The sequence below is a fragment of the Saccopteryx bilineata genome, chromosome 2 (assembly GCF_036850765.1).
Source record: "Saccopteryx bilineata isolate mSacBil1 chromosome 2, mSacBil1_pri_phased_curated, whole genome shotgun sequence".
NCBI classification, from domain to species: domain Eukaryota; kingdom Metazoa; phylum Chordata; class Mammalia; order Chiroptera; family Emballonuridae; genus Saccopteryx; species Saccopteryx bilineata.
Genome location: NC_089491.1, coordinates 150514931 through 150533017, shown reverse-complemented (window position 1 = coordinate 150533017; position 18087 = coordinate 150514931). Strand labels below are relative to the sequence as shown.

General features: G+C 41.5%; 1 pseudogene; it reads right to left on the bottom strand.

The window, feature by feature from the left end:
• Nucleotides 1-5191: 5191 nt before the first annotated feature.
• LOC136322997 (G patch domain-containing protein 11 pseudogene) lies at nt 5192-6106 on the bottom strand (annotated as a pseudogene).
• Nucleotides 6107-18087: the final 11981 nt, after the last annotated feature.

Below are 18087 nucleotides of genomic sequence, written 5' to 3'. Positions count from 1 at the left end.
AAGAGAGAGACAGAGAGGAAGGGGAGGGGTGGAGAAGCAGATGGGCGCTTCTCTTGTGTGCCCTGGCCGAGAATCGAACCCGGGACTTCTGCACGCCAGGCTGACGCTCTACCACTGAGCCAACCGGCCAGGGCCGAAATAACAGATTTTAAAAAATTATTATATCCACTACCATTTAAACTTGAAGGATTTGTCTCTAAAAAAAAAAGCTTGGAAGAGAACACACAGAATTGACAACTGTTGCCTTAGGGCTGTGGTTCTCAAACTTTTTGAAGTCAGGATGGATTTAAAATCTTGCAAATAATTGTAGGCATATTATATACAAATTTCTGAGAAATATGTTATAATAATTAAGTCAAATATTCAAGAAAAAATATATAAAGTCCAAGTGTGTTTTTATGGTAATTAAACTAAATAAATACGACAAAATTAAATTTATTCTGATATTAAAAAACATCTTTATGTTACATTATTTGAGTATTGCTTTTCAGAATTCATAAAAAAGAGGGGTTAAAAATTTTTAAAAACGACAAAAAAGTTATCTATCTATATATATATACACACACACACACACACACACACACACACACACACACACATTCTTAGTAAGATTTAGTAAATTGGGCAGGTTCCGGAGTGAATGTGTTAAGTTTTTTCATTCTTGTGTTTATGAGAAACATGAGCCTGATGTGTCCTAGCAATTTCTTCAATGTTTGGGCATATATTTGAAGGCAAACTCTCATTTCCTCCTCAATACATTGAAGAATTCCTCTCTCTTTCTCTTAATTGTGTTGAGGGTAGAAAATCCTAATTCACATATGTTAAGCCAGTAGCCGGGGCCACCATCACAGCCGCCTGGCCCATGCAGGTTCGCATTGGATTCGGACAGTCGGTAAAGAAACAACAAAGCCAAAAACTGACAGGCCATCTCCTTTAATTCTAGCTCGCACCCGGCAGGCAAGTAAAAACACACATTGAGCTCTATCCGAATTTCCTAGAATCAAAGGTTTCTAGCTCACCAGACTTATTCACCTCTGTTCCCCATTTCCTTCCTTCTCCCTGCACAAACTCTGCACAAAACTGGCTTCTCACTCAACACTCTGCCATCTTGGCTGCTTCTCCTGGCTTACTCCACGTGGCCTTTCTCTGCTCTCCTCTCTGCTTTCTCCTCTAATCTCAGGAACCAAGAGCGCAAGCTCCTGTTCTGCCCCCATTTTATAGTGTAGATTCATAACCTTTAATCCAATATACAAAATAGGGAAGTCTCTGATACAAAGTCACTTCTCTGGGGCATAATGGGATTGCACCACCCCACATCAAAAAGGGTGGGAAAGGCTTAGTCCCAAAATCAAGCCCCAGGCTACAAGGATTCTGCCTGCCCACAGCCAGCCCCCAACACACATTAATATCACCTGGGCGACGGCCTCCATGTGGGCAGCGCCATCTTTAACAAAGTGAGCATAATATATTTTATCTGCCCAACAACATAATAAATAAGATGCTAAAAATTGTAGTAAAACGTTCAAAGCTTTTTTAAATATTGCCACAATTCTTCTTTTATAAAAACCCAAAAGGCTTCAAGAGACAATTCCTTATGTTTAATCATCAATCCAAAACCCCCACCATACATATCAGCTTAACTTTACACCAAACAAAGGATAGAAGAAACTTGCCTCCAGTCTTTCCAGGGAACATGGGGGGTAGTGTAAACAATCCAGCACCACAGCTTAACAGTTTTTTGCAACCTAATCAGGCAAGTGAGGTGGGGGGTTGGGCAGACTGTCAGCTTACAGCCAATTCCCCACACCTCTGTGCCCCAAAAATCTAAACTCCAAAAACCCTGTTGGTTTTTTGGTCCCCAACAGGCACATATTTCTCTGGAATACCATAGGGTACACCTGGAAATCTTCTAGGGCACACCAGTGTGCCCTGGAGCACACTTTGAGAACCACTGTCTTAGGGTATTGGAATTTTAGAGTTACTATTTTTTTTCATTAAAATATAATTTAATTTTTTTTTGTTGTTGTATTTTTCTGAAGCTGGAAACAGGGAGAGACAGTCCGACAGACTCCCGCATGCGCCCGACCGGGATCCACCCAGCACATCCACCAGGGGGCGACGCTCTGCCCACCAGGGGGCGATGCTCTGCCCCTCCGGGGCGTCGCTCTGTTGCGACCAGAGCCACTCTAACACCTGGGGCAGAGGCCAAGGAGCCATCCCCAGCGCCAGGGCCATCTTTGCTCCAATGGAGCCTCGGCTGCTGGAGGGGAAGAGAGAGACAGAGAAGAAGGAGAGGGGGAGGGGTGGAGAAGCAGATGGGCGCTTCTCCTGTGTGCCCTGGCCGGGAATCGAACCCGGGACTTCTGCACGCCAGGCCGACGCTCTACCACTGAGCCAACCGGCCAGGGCTAATTTAATTATTTTAGAATATATGCATAAATATTTTAAAGACTTCAAAATGGAAATAATTGGGTTCTTGAATGATGGATCATTCTTTTCTTGTTCTGAAGCATTTTTTTATGGTCATTGTAATATAATTTTAGGAACTTTAAAATATGTTAAGCAATAAAAAAGGCTGTCAACTTCATTTATGAAGGTAACGGTGATTAAGCTTTAAGGTTTTAGAGCTTAAGGAGAGAAATGTAATCTCACACAAACACAACAATATAGTGCTTTGTAGATTTCAATTTTATGTACGTTGGCTCACTTGATCTTTCTGACACCTGAAAGGTAAAAATTCAACTCTCTGAAAATTGCCCAGAAAGCCCATTCCCTCGCATTTCAGTGAAGCCACAGCTCTGCTGTATTTACTGGCTAGTCTACATGCCCCACAAAACTTCTTGGGGGCCCTTGACATTCGCACATCCAGCCCCACTAGGCACAGCTGGACACACAGCTGCAGGCTGCAGCTGGCTGAGTCCCCGGAGTACTCATCAATGAAAAAATGCTGGAGAGGAAGACTCTTCTGAAGGTTCTTCCTTCACCACCACCCCTCTTCTGTCCCTCTGGGCAGACTTTTTCCACTAAATAGGAAGAGCAAGTCTACTTAGTGTTGCTAAACAATGAACAGGTGCTAAAAGATGAGGCACTCACTTCTTTCCTGCATTTACGGCTCTCCCAGACATACCGATAACATGGGCAGCTGAGGAAATCCTGTGGACTAATACTGCCCCCGCCCAGCAAAAACTAAGCAGAAATTGTAGATTTAATTCAGATTTAAATGCCTAAACAAAAACAAACAAACAAGCAAAAACCCTAAAGCAAAACAAACAAAAGACTTTAAATGTCACTTTTTCTTTTTAAAAGTGTGGTAATTTTCAGGGGGCCATCGGAAGTCCAGGGGTGAGGCTCTGTTCTCCGGTACCCTACCTGGGCCCAGTCTTACTGTGTTGAACACCTCCTGAGTGACCCTGAAGAGCTCTGACAACCTCCCTTCCTGACATGGAGCTCACTACCATCAATTGGCAGGAGGAAACTGAGTCTCAGAAGATGGAAGCCCTTCGCCCAAAGTCATGCAGCTGTGAGCACCTGGGCCCGGCTGGCACCAGCTCTGCCTGATCTAAAAACCCATTGGCTCAACCACATGCTACATTCCTTCTCCTCTGAAGAAAAAAACAAGAAAATAAACAGTATGGTATTTTTCTGATTATAAAATTAATATGTACTCAGTGTAGAAAAACAAAAATAAATTTAAAGCAGAAAATAAAATCACCCAAGAAGACCCTTCACCCAGAATAACCACTAATAATATTTTTAAATAAATTCATAGTTTTAAAAAAATATGTGATATACACACATAAAATATACATTAATATACACTTTTTAAATGTCACCATTTGAGAATTACACTGCATGTATTATTTAGTTTCCTTTTTTCCCCCCAGTTAACATTACTTGCATCTTGCCATTTTATTAAATGTGCTACAAAAATATGTTTTTAATGCTGTATGCATAATGTCATAGCTTTAGGAACTATTCTCCGCAGGTTTGTTGAAGTATTAGCACCATCTGACTCCTCTTCCTGTATTCCTGACTCTGCTGAATCCTCAAGGGCATCTAACAGTCTCTGGCTTCAGTGAGAATTAAGCACAGGAAGAGGAAAAGCAGGCCATCTGTGCAGGGAGGTAAAACCAGTGTAAATTAAATGGGGTGTGAAAGAAAGCCACTTATGCTCTTTAAATATGTGCTACTTGAGTGAAATGCTCACCTATGTACAGAACTAATCACTGAACACACAGGCTTCAAGTGAATGACCAGTTCTGAGTGTTCTTTGTTTAAAAAGCAAAAGCAAGCCTATTTTTCAAAAATAATTTTTTATAGCCTCAACATGACCCAAGTGATTTTGATCAAACTTTACAAATTTCAAGGATGGTAACAAAACAAGCCTCCGTCCTAGCATCAGTGCCACCCGCCCCTCCGCCGGCTCTGCTCCCCAGCTCTGAATTAATTTGGTCTTTGTATATTCATCCAGGGCTGCCTGCTCACACACTGCCATCTCTACTGCACGGATGAGTTCTTGCTCCTCTTTTTATTTTCTATTTCTGCCATCACACCTCTCCTCCTGTCTCCACTGGGACACGTGTGGAATAGCCTGGTGGTGGAGAGTGCCAGATGTGAAGTCATGTGTGCATTTGAATCCTGTCTGGTGTAATTGATACATGTGCCTCAGTTTCTGACAAATAGGGATAACAGTATTGACCTCATGAGGTTGTTGGGAGGAGTACTTGTGTTACCTTCTATAAGGTGCTTTTAGAATAGCACCCAGCACACAGTAAGCGCCTGATCACTGTTTTTATTATTGTCACTACTGAGGAGCTCCCTAGATTCTTTCTCTGCTCTCAACCTATCACTCCCCCCCCACACACACACAAGAATAATTATAGCTACCTTTGTGCCAACTGAATGCACTCTATGTGTCAAACCTGGTCTAAGCTCTTTACGTGGTTTACTCTTACTGCTTTCATCAATCTGCACAATAGAAATTACCCTCCATTTCACAGATGGAAAAACTGAGGTTTGGGAAACTTCCAGTCTATCCATTACAACTTCCTTTAAAATTTGCCACATTATTTATTTATTTATTTATTTATTTATTTATTTATTTATTTATTTTTCTGAAATAGCATTCCATTATTTTATTGAAGTCAGTGAACAATTACACTCTAAAGTACAAAAAGAGCAAAACATAGTAAAAACCCTCTTTCTTTACTGGCATCAAAAAGTTTGGGGATTCTAACTGCTCAACTGTCTAGAAAACAACAGCCTTTTCCAAGTTCCTACTTTATGGAGAATAATTTTAGTCATGATCTGCAGCAGTTGGTCCTGGGCAATTTGAGGACAGGTCTTCTTTATCTTCATAGGCGGTTCCACACCAAATACAATACAGATGTTTTTCTCTTAAATGACTGGTCAGTATTTGTAATTTGTCCACTACACTTAAATCTTCACTTTCATATTTGTCTTTATCTTGTTCTTTTTCTTCCTCTTCCTCTTCTTCAGTCTCTTCTTCAAGTCTCAGCCAGTACCAGGCCTCCCTGGGAACTTGAATATTCTTCTGTGTATCCAACTGCTGGCAGGCTTGCTGGCTTCTTCTGAGATCTCCTTCCAGCTTCATTTCGTCTGGCTTATTCCTAAGTCACATTCGAAACTGTTCTGCAGCTTTTTCTTCAGCTTGATTTTTCATGTGAATCTTTCTTCTGTAGCTTTCTAATTTTTCCTCTGCTTTTCGTTTTAATAGTGCCTCGTGACCAATGCCACTTTTTCCTGTTTTGACATTGAGAGGAATTGGTTCAACAATACCATCACTCTTGCCAAGGGCCTGACCACTTTTATATCCCATCTTCTGGAGCAAAGCAAACCCTTTGTTTTCACAGCCTAGTGCATTCTTCAACCTAATGTCATGTCTTTCTTGTTCTTCTTCTTTTAAACTCTTCTGCCTGTTTTTCAAATTAGCTTCTTGTTGTTTTTCTTCTTTTGGACGGGCTTCTCAGACTTGCCTCAGCATTGGCAATCCTGGTGTGATATCTCCCTGGACATTAATGAAGGAATCAGACATATAATCTTCCTCTTCTTCCATGTTCAACTTCCCGTGACAGAAGTACCTGGCAGCTCTACTTGCCTGGGGCCAGCTTACGACAGCCGAGCTGCGCACAAGCTCCCCTACCAGCGTAGGACATCTCGCCACATTCTTTTTAGTCACATTATTTCTAAGCTCAGATGTCCACAAGATACTCAGTTAACCGCCTCCACATTCCTTCAGCTTTCCAGTCATGGGTATTGGGCTAGTGCCTGTCCACTCATTCTTACTGCAAACCAATATGGTCATTCCAGGTCTATCCTGTCTTTTCAGCTCAAATCCTGAGGTTACTTCTGATTCTGCTCATGCCCCTTCCTTTCTTCTTTACCATTTTAAACATAAGATAAAGATTTAACTCTTTATCATATCCTGGAAGTTCAGTGAAGTACTCTATCACTGTACTTTTTGAAGTACATCACCCACATCTTGAACATCCCTGAATTTAACTATGCTCACTTAAAAAAAAAATCAGTGCATTCAGTCAAGAATGAAATGATTGATACAGGTTGGTGAAATTTTGGAACAAAGCACCATTATTTTAAGATTTTTCCAGCCACTGACAAATAAGCATGGTGTGTTTGCAGGTGGCTGTGAGATTGTGGTGCAGTGCTTCTCAGACTTCAGCGTACATAATGATCCCATTTGGTTAAAAAGCAGTTTCGGGTTCTGTAGTCTGAGGTAGAGCCTGAGATTCTGCATTTCTAACAAGCTCCCATGTGTTGCCAATGCTACTGATCCTTGAGCAGCAAGGTTTGAGTAGATATCTCAAGGAAGAAATTGAAGAATTAATTGAGGACCATTGAAATATTAATTAATAAAGAGCTAGAGAAATAAAAATGATCTATAGAAGACAAATATTTATCAAGAAACAACAAGACTCAAAGTTTTAAGGGGTTTCAGGTATACATTGGGGTGTATCTTTCCTCTTTTATATTAACCTTAGATCCTAACGCTGCACCCCCCTTTACCACATAAGATTTGTTACTTGTACCCCCTCGCAACACATTCTGGTCACTCCTGTATTCCATGTTCCAGCACCTCAGAATAACATTTAGAGTTCTTTAGAGATCAGTAACTTTTATGGATACCTATAGAAAGTATTTAGGAAGGTGTAATGGATTGAAGGGAGAAGAGAACAATATCGGTGATCAAAATTAGAGAATTTGAAGGAATAGCCTGGTGGTTCAGAGCCACATTTTCTCTAAGCAAAATGTGAGATGTGTGGTCTGACAATGGAATAACCAAAGTGAACATATTTCTACACACATTTGAAATTTCTAAGTGCAGGACATATTGTAAATACACATATAGGGAATGATCAAGGGGACTAGAAATATTTGTGCTGAGGAAGACAGATGGGGGTGGGGGAGATGGTATAGCTACAGAGAGAATACATGAGAAGTTTCTCCCAAATATCCCGAGTGTCCGTCATGCGACAGAGGGAAGGGGAGGGGAAAGGGTAGGGGAGGACAGAGCAAGGATAAACAGAATAACCTGAAAGCAAAATAAATACCCCCAAGAGGCTACAAGACCACTTATCTCCCCAGAGAAGGGCATATATCAGCTTGGACTGTTTCTAGCGGGTGTGTATGCATTCAGTACACACATACAACAATCCGATGAGATAGCTGCTATCATTCCTGTTTTGCAACTGAAGATCTCAAGATTAAAGAGGCTACGTCACTTGCCTAAACGTATCCTGCATGTGGACAAAACTAGAATTGGGTATATTCAGTAACAAAGCTCTTTGTACCAGGACCCTGCATCAAAAGAAAAAATAAATTGCATCTAACTTACCATTTTAGGTTCTCCATTAAAGTCAACAAACACTTCAGGAATGCCTGTCTTACCTCACATTTTTATTCCCCTTCCATTACATACTTTAATTTGATTTCATTAGAAAAATGGGTGGCCAGTCGTTGCCAGCCTATCTTCTTTTCAGCTCCAAGAGCCCACTTCAGGGCTTTTAATTCCCTGTGTTTTTAATGTCTTTCAAATGCCAGCTCAACATGCACTTAGATAACTTGGTCAAGCTACCAAAGGTATTAATTGGATAACTATTTCAGTTACTTTGACACTTGTATAGAAACAAAATGTCAAAACCAACACCCTAATAATGGGAAGTAGATCTTCATGACTAAAATTCATCTCTTTTTAATCCCCACAAATAGTAAAGTGCTTGGTAAGCACTCAAAATGTTCATTAAACCACTGAATGACAAAAGTGAGTTATGCTAAAATGGAGGGATAATTATCCCATTCTATCCCACATATGTACAACACATAATAGAAACACTGTCATTGAGAGCAGACAGATTGGAGTTCAAATTCTAACTTAGTTACTGCCTGTGAAATCTGGGCTGTTATTAAATTACATCTCCTTTCTGCCCATCAAAGCTTCTCTCTGAAAATTTAAGATAATAGTATCTATTTCAAAGGTTGTTGTGAAGGCAAAACAAGGCAACATGCACACATGTGACCCATAGACAGGCACAAACAGGTAGGTGTTCAGTAGTTTTCCCTCTGTCCCTCTCCCCTGCAGTCTTTCTCAGCAGTCACACCTCCCTATGCTCCCTCCATCCCCTTCCAACTCTGCCTGCTTTGTTCCTGCATCCCAGAATCTCACTTCATAAAGTGAGAAAAAATAGCTACTTTTTTCTATATGGATAGGTTTCTATTATTAACAAACAACTATTCACTGTCCAAGAATGTATAGTGTAGTTTGGTCCCTTGCTATTCCCCCTGGCTTCTTTTAATTTTACCGCTTCACTAAAGAAAAGAATGGAAAGCAAAGGAAATGAGATTCGAATTCTTTCACCTTAGTTTTTTTGTGTCCACGAGTCAGAGAAGTCAGAACAATGAGAACCTTAGAATACTTTCTTTTGTATTTCTTATCGGTATACAACATGAAGGACACTGGGTTGTGTATACTAAAAAAGAATTCTCTCACAAATTTTCTACTTTTATATGTACATACATTGAGTACACATGGATACATGATGGGGAAATGGTAAGGACTACTTGAAGTTTCTATGCACTGCGGACACTGTCCATGCCTCCCTTTAGGACTGCTGCTAGAGTTGCTGCGGCAGCCTTCATCCATCTGCCCTCTTACGGAAGTATCTCAGCTACAGAGAGCTGACTCACCCAAGGTCAAACTCTCTTCCCACAGCAGCCAGCATCCAATGACTGGTCAATATGGGGGTAAAATGTATGGTCCCTCACCCTAACTCAGGACAGCTCACAAAGAACTCACAGGCTCAGAGCTCCCTGTGGGGTGGGCGGAGGCCTTCACTGAGGCTATGTCACAGCCTAACTTCTGAAACTAATCTCTTCCCTAATCTGATATTCTTTCCCCTCTTCCTCAAGTGTGGACCCCAAGAGCACATCCTAATAAACTCTTTTCCTTTGTTTCCTTAGCCTGAGAAAATATAATGGCAAAAATATTGCTATGAGAGACGTCAGAGATTTTATCGCCTATGTTTTCTTCGAGGATTGTTTTTGTTTGTTTTGTTTTTCTTCTTCGAGGATTTTTATGGTTTCATGACTTACATTTAAGTTGTTTGAACAGTAAAAGGAACCATCAACAAAATGGACAGCCACTGAATGGGAGAACATATTTGCCAATGATACATCTGATAAGAAGTTAATTTCCAAAATATATAAATAATGTGTACAACTCAACACCAGGAAGACAAACAATCCAATTTAAAAATGGGCAAAGGAAAAAAAATTAAAAAATAAAAATAAAAATAAATAAATAAAAAAAAATGGGCAAAGGACCTGAATAGACACTTACCTAAAGAGGACATATTGATGGCAAATAGATATATGAAAAGATGCTTGGAGGGGGGAGGGAGCAGGAGGAAGAGTGTAAAAAGGGACAGAAATATAAGGTGACAGAAAATGATTTGACTTTGAGTGATGGGTATACAACATAATCAACAGTTTAAATGCTATAGAAAAGTTCACCCAAAATCTATGTGCTCTTATTGATCAATGTCACCCTATTAAAGTTAATTTTCTAAATAAATTTTTTTAAATGCTCAACATCAGAAAGATGCAAATTAAAACCAAGATAAGATATCACCTCACACCTGTCAGAATGGCTATGATCAGTAAATCAACAAACAACAAGTGTTGGCGTGAGTGTGGCGACAAGGGAACCCTGCGGTGGTCGGCAAACTCATTGGTCAGCAGAGCCAAAGATCAACAGTACAAAGATTGACATTTCTTTTGAGAGCCAAATTTTTTAAACTTAAACTATATAGGTAGGTACATTCCTTATCAGGGTAGCACCCGCACGTGGTATTTTGTGGAAGAGTCACACTCAAGGGGCCAAAGAGCCGCATGTGGCTCGCGAGCCACAGTTTGCCCACCAGGGTGGCCTAGTGCACTGTTGGTGGGAATGCAGACTGGTGCAGCCACTGTGGAAAACAGTATGGAGATTCCTCAAAAAATTAAAAATAGAACTGCTTTATGACCCAGTGAACCCACTTATGGAAATAGAACCAAAGAAATCCAAAACACTGATTCAAAAGAATACATGCATCTCTATGTTCACTGCAGTGTTATTTACCATGACCAAGATCTGCAAGCAGCTCAAGGGCCCATCAGTAGATGAGTGGATAAAAAAACTGTGGTACATTTACACAATGGAATACTACATGACCATAAAAAAGAAGGAAATCTTACTTTTTTGTGACAGCATGTATGGACCTGGAGATTATTATGTTAAGTGAAATAAACCAGACAGAGAAACACAAATATCATATGATCTCGCTTATATGTGAAATCTAATTAACAAAATAAAATGACGAACAAAATAAGAACAGAGGCTTGGACACATGGAAGAGATGGACAGCTGTCAGAGGGGAGGAGGGGGTAAGGAACTGGATGAAAAAAGATAAAGGGATTATCCCCTCTCCAAAATATATATATAACACATAGACCCAGACAACAGCGTTGTGATGATGGCTAGAGGGAAAGTAGGATGGGGCTAGGTGGAGATAGGAAAAGGGGTGAAAATGGGGATGTAAAGAGACTGCTTGGGTGGAGGGTACATGATGTGGTATGCAGATGATGTTGTATTGAGTTGTACACTTGAAGCCTGTATGGTTTTGTGAACCAATGTTAAACCAATAAATACAATTAATAAAAAATAAATAAATGAATAAAGCACAAGGGTCTAATAAATAGGTGATAAAAGAATGGACAGGCCTGACTGACCAGGCAGTAGTGCAGTGGATAGAGCATCGGACTGGGACGTGGAGAACCCAAGTTCGAAACCCCAAGGTTGCCGGCTTGAGCATGAGCTCATCTGGTTTCAGCAAGGTTCACCAGCTTGAGCCTAAGGGCGCTGGCTTGAGCAAGGGGTCACTCAGTCTACTGGAGTCCCCCCCCCCATCAAGGCACATATGAGAAAGCAGTCAATGAACAACTAAGGTGTTGCAACAAGGAATTGATGCTTCTCATCTTTCTCCCTTCCTGTCTGTCTGTCCTTGTCCCTCTCTCTGTCTCTGTAAAAAAAAAAGAAGATAATGGACAGATCAGCAGACAGAATAGTTAGATCAGGAGTAGAACCACACACACACACACATATATATATACATACACACACTGTATATGTATATGTATATATTTATATATGTATAATTATATATATACTGTATATATTTAAATGTAATAACATCTGATAAAGGAGGAACCACAACTAAAAAAAAAGAGGAAGCATTTTCACAACAAGCACTGAAATAACTGGTTATTGGTTAAAACAAACCAATTCAGATTTTTAACTCTCACTAGATGGATTTAAAGAATGGGGGGACACCTAAGCCATAGAAACCAAATTCTGGTGAATATTTGATCTCTATGAGAAACCAATTTGTAGGTCGAAGAAAAATCTCAATGGTTCATTAACATAAGAATTTTAAACTTCTGCACATAAAAAAAAGGTAAACCAAAAAATAAAAAAAAATTCAATTAGCTATAATTATAACTTTTGAAATACCATCTGTCTCCTCATTCTCACAGTCAGAGGAATGGGAATAGAGGTGAGGGCTTCATAGCTGCTTCAGTATGGGGTGAGTATAATAAAATACTTTGTGCCTATCAACTCAGGCTTTGAAAATTCATTGCCCAGAGCTCATTTCTACAAAGTGTACAGAAATATTAACAGATATCATTTATTGAACACCTATTATGTGCTAAGTATTCAGTACATACTGAGTTATTTGATCATCAGATGGGTATCATTACCCAATTTGGCAACAAGCTAGGAAGATACACGCACAGTTGAACTGCATAACGATGCATGAATGTCAGGTAAATTAGACATTAAACTTACAGGACTAATCATTGGCTCTGGTTCCTTGATTTGGCTTGGATAAATAAGACTATATTGCATCCAGTTATAATACCTAATGGACGCTACTCCTTACTCCCCCAAGAGGTAAAATATAAGTGACCCTACAGAGCTGACCCAGGCCAAAATCAGAGACAACTGACATTTTTTAAGAGGTCCGCTCTGGGATTTTCATTTAAATTCAGTTTAGAGTCAGTAGGGGTTGCTGATCTCCTGCCAAAGTCAATTACAAATCTGGTGAGGTAGAATGTTCATCAGGATTCTGGAAAAGGCGAGAGTGGGTCCTGTCACAGTGCTACTGAGCAGGGTTAGGACATACAGTGCCATGTATCTGCAGAAAGATGACCAAATTACTTTTTGCTGTGGCCGCTTAACTAACTCCTAGTGTCAAAATATTGCCATCCATGGATGAGATCCAAGGAACATTAAGGATGGTAAAAATAAAAAAGTTTAATCAGGCAAGGAAATGTGGTTACATCAGCTGAAAGCGAACCCAATAATTTTAAAGACCATCTGTTAGACCCTATAAATAGTAATAGAAAGCTGATTTCAGAATAAATACCTTATTTTCTAACAAGGTAGGATTTGTTCATAGATAGTTCTATTGCTCCTGTTAGAAATTTTTTCTACTTATTCAGAAGATAGTTTTGATCTTATTACTGAAACTCATACATAAGAAGTCTGCTAGCATCAGATCAGATTCTTTGGAAAGCTTTGAAAACCCACAGAGAAAAGCTCTTTTTTTTTTTTTGTAAGCACACAGCTGGTGGTAATGCTTCTAGCTGCCCTACCGGGCAACTCAGACAGGGAGCCAATACAACCCAGGTGAGTACAGGGTGAAGCAGATATGGCTTAAGTTAGAAACTCCCAGTGACCTGAGCTGATTCAATTCTCCTTTCATGCTATAAATTCCTTCTCCAGCCTTTTTTTCAGGGCAGATACAGAATTTGTATTATCTTAGTTTCACAGGGCAGCCCACAATACTACCTCTTAATGTGTCCTGACTACCTCAGTATCATTTTGGGAACATTAGATACTATCAACAGTGCCCTCAGAGCTCACAAACCTACTACAGAGTAAACTGACTCCCTGGACTCTCTAAAAACAGGGCAGTGGTTTCATCTGACGGCAGAGTAGTCTGGGACCTGTCCCACCTTCTAGCTCTGTGATGGCGAACCTATGACACATGTGTCAGCACTGACAACATGTAGCCTTTTTTTTTTTTTTTTGTATTTTTTCCGAAGTTGGAAGCGGGGAGGCAATCAGACAGACATCCGCATGTGCCCGACCGGGATCCACCCGGCTTGCCCACCAGGGGGCGATGCTCTGCCCATCTGGGGCGTCGCTCTGCCGCAATCAGAGCCACTCTAGCACCTAAGGCAGAAGCCACAGAGCCATCCTCAGCGCCCGGGCAAACTTTGCTCCAGTGGAGCCTTGGCTGCGGGAGGGGAAGAGAGAGACAGAGAGGAAGGAGAGGGGGAGGGGTGGAGAAGCAGATGGGCGCTTCTCCTGTGTGCCCTGGCCGTGAATCGAACCCGGAACTCCCGCACGCCAGGCTGACGCTCTACCATTGAGCCAACCGGCCAGGGCCTACGTAGCCATTTTTGATGACACATGGCCGCATGCCGAGAAGGAGGTTTCATCCTCGGCTCCTGCACAGCCAGGTGCAGTAGCCGAGGATAAAACATTTGCTGTAGTGTGGACACTCTGTGCCAGAGGTCTGTAGGCCAAAACAACAGAACTCTGGCACAGAGCATCTAGTTCTGGGACTTCCGGTTAGGCTGTTACGGGATCTTTGAACTCACTTCCGGCCGGCGGAGCAGGGAGCAGTGGAATGCCGCAGACGCATCTCTGGGGGCCCTGTGATCACCATTACCAGCAACCACATAACCATAGCAACCATCTTCCAATCTACTGTTCTGGGGTGTCATGGATTTCTAATTGACCATCATTACTGAGATAAGTGAGGGGGAGACTGGGAGAGGCGAGGGTCTGTGCTATGAGTGCCATTTCCCGCCATTAGAAATAGCGGCAGCCATCTTAATTTACATAAGATGCAACTTGCAGAATTTCAAGATAGCATCTGGGCTCAGGTGTTTGTCGACTTGAGGTCAAAGCTTGAGAATCTGGAAAGGTGCCACTTGGAGAATCAAGAGGAGTGCCACTACGAACAGGAAATGTGGAGTGCCTAGAACCAATTACCACACTTAGCACCCTGAAAAATATAGCAATAGCTTTACTCACAATTTTCCCTCTACGTACTTTAGTGAGACCTTATTCTCAGCGCTAAATAATATCAAAACCAACAAAAGAAACAGATTGACAGATGAAGTTAGTAGCGCTTGCTTGGGCTTGAAGTGTACCAAATACCAACCTTCAATTGAAGATTTAGCCAATGAAATTCAGTAACAAAAAAGTCACTAAGAGGCAGGTTAGTTAAAGAATTCCCTCTCCCCCTCACTTATCTTAGTTCACGGCACCCCACACAAGTTAAATAATATCAAGACCAGCAAAAGAAACCAACTGGCAGATGAACAAAGAAGTCACTAAGCAGGTAAGTTAAATAATTAGTTTTTGGTTTATTAAATACAGTTATATATTACAATTATACATTTTTGTTATTTAAACTATAAATATTGCAAAATTATGTTTTTTTCTCTAAGTGACACACCATCCGAATTATGCTCAGTTTTTTTGGCGAATTTTGACACACCAAGCTCAAAAGATTGCCCATCACTGTCCTAGCTCCAAAAAGAGTTGTTCCAGCATCTGGGAACATTTTATTTTTCAGTTACAGTTTACATTCAACACTATTTTGTTTTCATTTCAGATGCACAGCAAAGTGTTTGGCCAAGCATATACTTTACAAAGTGATCCCCTGAATTGTCAAGTACTCACCTGTCACCATACCTAGTTATTACAATGTATTGACTACATTCCCTATGCTGTACTTTATATTCTCATGACTATTTTGTAATTACCAATTTGTACTTCTTAATCCCTTTACCTTTTTCACCCAGCATCATGGAACATTTTAGAGCCAGTCATAAAGAATCGGCTTTGAAGTCGGATCTGGATTCAGGATCTCGACAATTAAAGCTGTGTGAACTTGGGATAAATTCCTTAACCTCTGAATCAGGGATTAGGATGGTCTGCACCTGGTAGGAATGTTGCAAGGATTAGAGAGACGATCTATAAAGTGCTTATTCTGTTACCATCTCTCAGTAAGTACAGTGAACAGTTGTCATGATGACACCCTTTGCACCCATTCGAGACCACAGCAACTGGATTTAAGTGCTGAGCTATTTTTTTTTTTTTTTTTTCATTTTTCTGAAGCTGGAAACAGGGAGAGACAGTCAGACAGACTCCCGCATGCGCCCGACCGGGATCCACCCAGCATACCCACCAGGGGCGACGCTCTGCCCACCAGGGGGCGATGCTCTGCCCATCCTGGGCGTCGCCATGTTGCGACCAGAGCCACTCTAGCGCCTGAGGCAGAGGCCACAGAGCCATCCCCAGCGCCCGGGCCATCTTTGCTCCAATGGAGCCTTGGCTGCGGGAGGGGAAGAGAGAGACAGAGAGGAAAGCGCGGCGGAGGGGTGGAGAAGCAAATGGGCGCTTCTCCTGTGTGCCCTGGCCGGGAATCGAACCCGGGTCCTCCACACGCTAGGCCGACGCTCTACCGCTGAGCCAACCGGCCAGGGCAGTGCTGAGCTATTTATTCTAAGACATTTCGTCTACAAACTGCCCTGGAGGAAAAATCACCTTGAAGTTATCTATCCTCCCCCCACCCCGTTCTCCACACAGCAATAGTCCTTCTTTTCAGCCTCCATATTGATCTTTGCACTTATTACAGGTTGTCAACTAAATATCCACATGGGGGTGAAGATCCTTGTAAATTCTAGACCCAAGAGTGTCTAGTTGCAAATGATTATAGCATCATGTTTAAGACTAAGCATGAACTTTTTTTTTTTTTTGTATTTTTCTGAAGTTGGAAACGGGGAGGCAGTCAGACAGACTCCCACATGCGCCCGACCAGGATCCACCCGGCCTACCCACCAGGGGGTGATGCTCTGCCCATCTGGGGCGTTGCTCTGTTGCAACCAGAGCCATTCTAGCACCTGAGGCAGAAGCCACAGAGCCATCCTTAGTGCCTGGGCCAACTTTGCTCCAATGGAGCCTTGGCTGCGGGAAGGGAAGAGAGAGACAGAGAGGAAGAAGAGGGAGAGGGGTGGAGAAGCAGATGGGCACTTCTCCTGTGTGCCCTGGCCAGGAATCAAACCTGGGACTCCTGCACGCCAGGCTGATGCTCTACCACTGAGCCAACCGGCCAGGGCAGCATGAACTTTTTGAACTGGGACTTGAAAAGGAATCACTTCCCTCGTTTCCCTTTTCACGACTATTAAGTCTTACCTGCTTTCTTGTTTATACAAAGAGGATAATATCTAACAGTGGTTGAAAGGATTAAATGAGATGTTTATACAAGTGCTTAGCACAGTAGCTGGCAAAGGGTAGCTTAATTCATCGTTACTGAATCCAGTTCACAAAACTGCAGTCTTTTTAGGTGCAGTGAAACTGGACAGTAACTTAAAACTGCAATAGAAAGATAAGCTCTTCAAACAAACATTGGTGAATATACATTCTGCTTAATAAGGTAAACATTTCAACAGGCTGATGGAGCTGTTGACCTACTTTGCCTACTCGGGCTTCTTTAACTTTTTTCATAAGACTCATGGAGCTAACCAGGCAAGATTTTTGCACACTACTTAATTTAGTAATTTTGTACTAAATGAGGTACCTCTAGAAAGGAAACAGGAGAAAGATCCAACTTGTTAAATTGAATTTATTGGGGTGACATTGGTTAACAAAATTATATAGGCTTCAGGTCTACAATCCTATACTACTACATCATCTGTACATTGCACTGTGTGTTCATCGCCTGTGCATCCTCCTTCCATCCCCATTTATCCCCCTCTTCATCCTCTTCTACCTCCCCTACCTTTCCCTCTTGTAATCACCACACTATTGTTTGTTTCTATGAGGCTTCTTTTTCTTTGCTTAATCTTTTCACCTTTTTTACCCAGCCCTCAACCCCCTTTCCCTCTGACAGCTGTCAGTCTGTGAAACCAACTTTTTGATGACCTGTAGAATATTACTGTGATGCGGGTACGATTAACCCTTTAACAAAGTGAGGAAACAAGACTAGACAAAAGTGAGTGAGGGAAGCAACAACTGTCAGAATTTGATCGCAGGTCTGTCTGCACTCGGCTTCCCATCATTTTATTCACTTCTGTTGGCACTAACTGTTCAGCTTCTCAGGTTTATTCAAGAGCATTTCTTCACAAAGGGTTCTCAGGAAGCCACTGTTGAACTAAAGAGGAGCATTTACTGCCGTTCGTCGGGAAAAAAGGACTTTAGTAATTTATGAGGGTTGTGAAATTTGGTTGTCCTCTCGCTTTTCCAGCGGTGATTTTAAAGTAATAATAATAATAATAATCAATAGCCACTTCATTAGAGTGACTACCGTTCTCAGTGTGCTCACTTGAAACGTTCCAGGTAGATTAGTTTTTGAATTATGATTCACCTTCCCTTTCCTGTTTTCATAGAACACAGAGACTGAACCATTCCTGTCAATAAAAAGCTCGAGT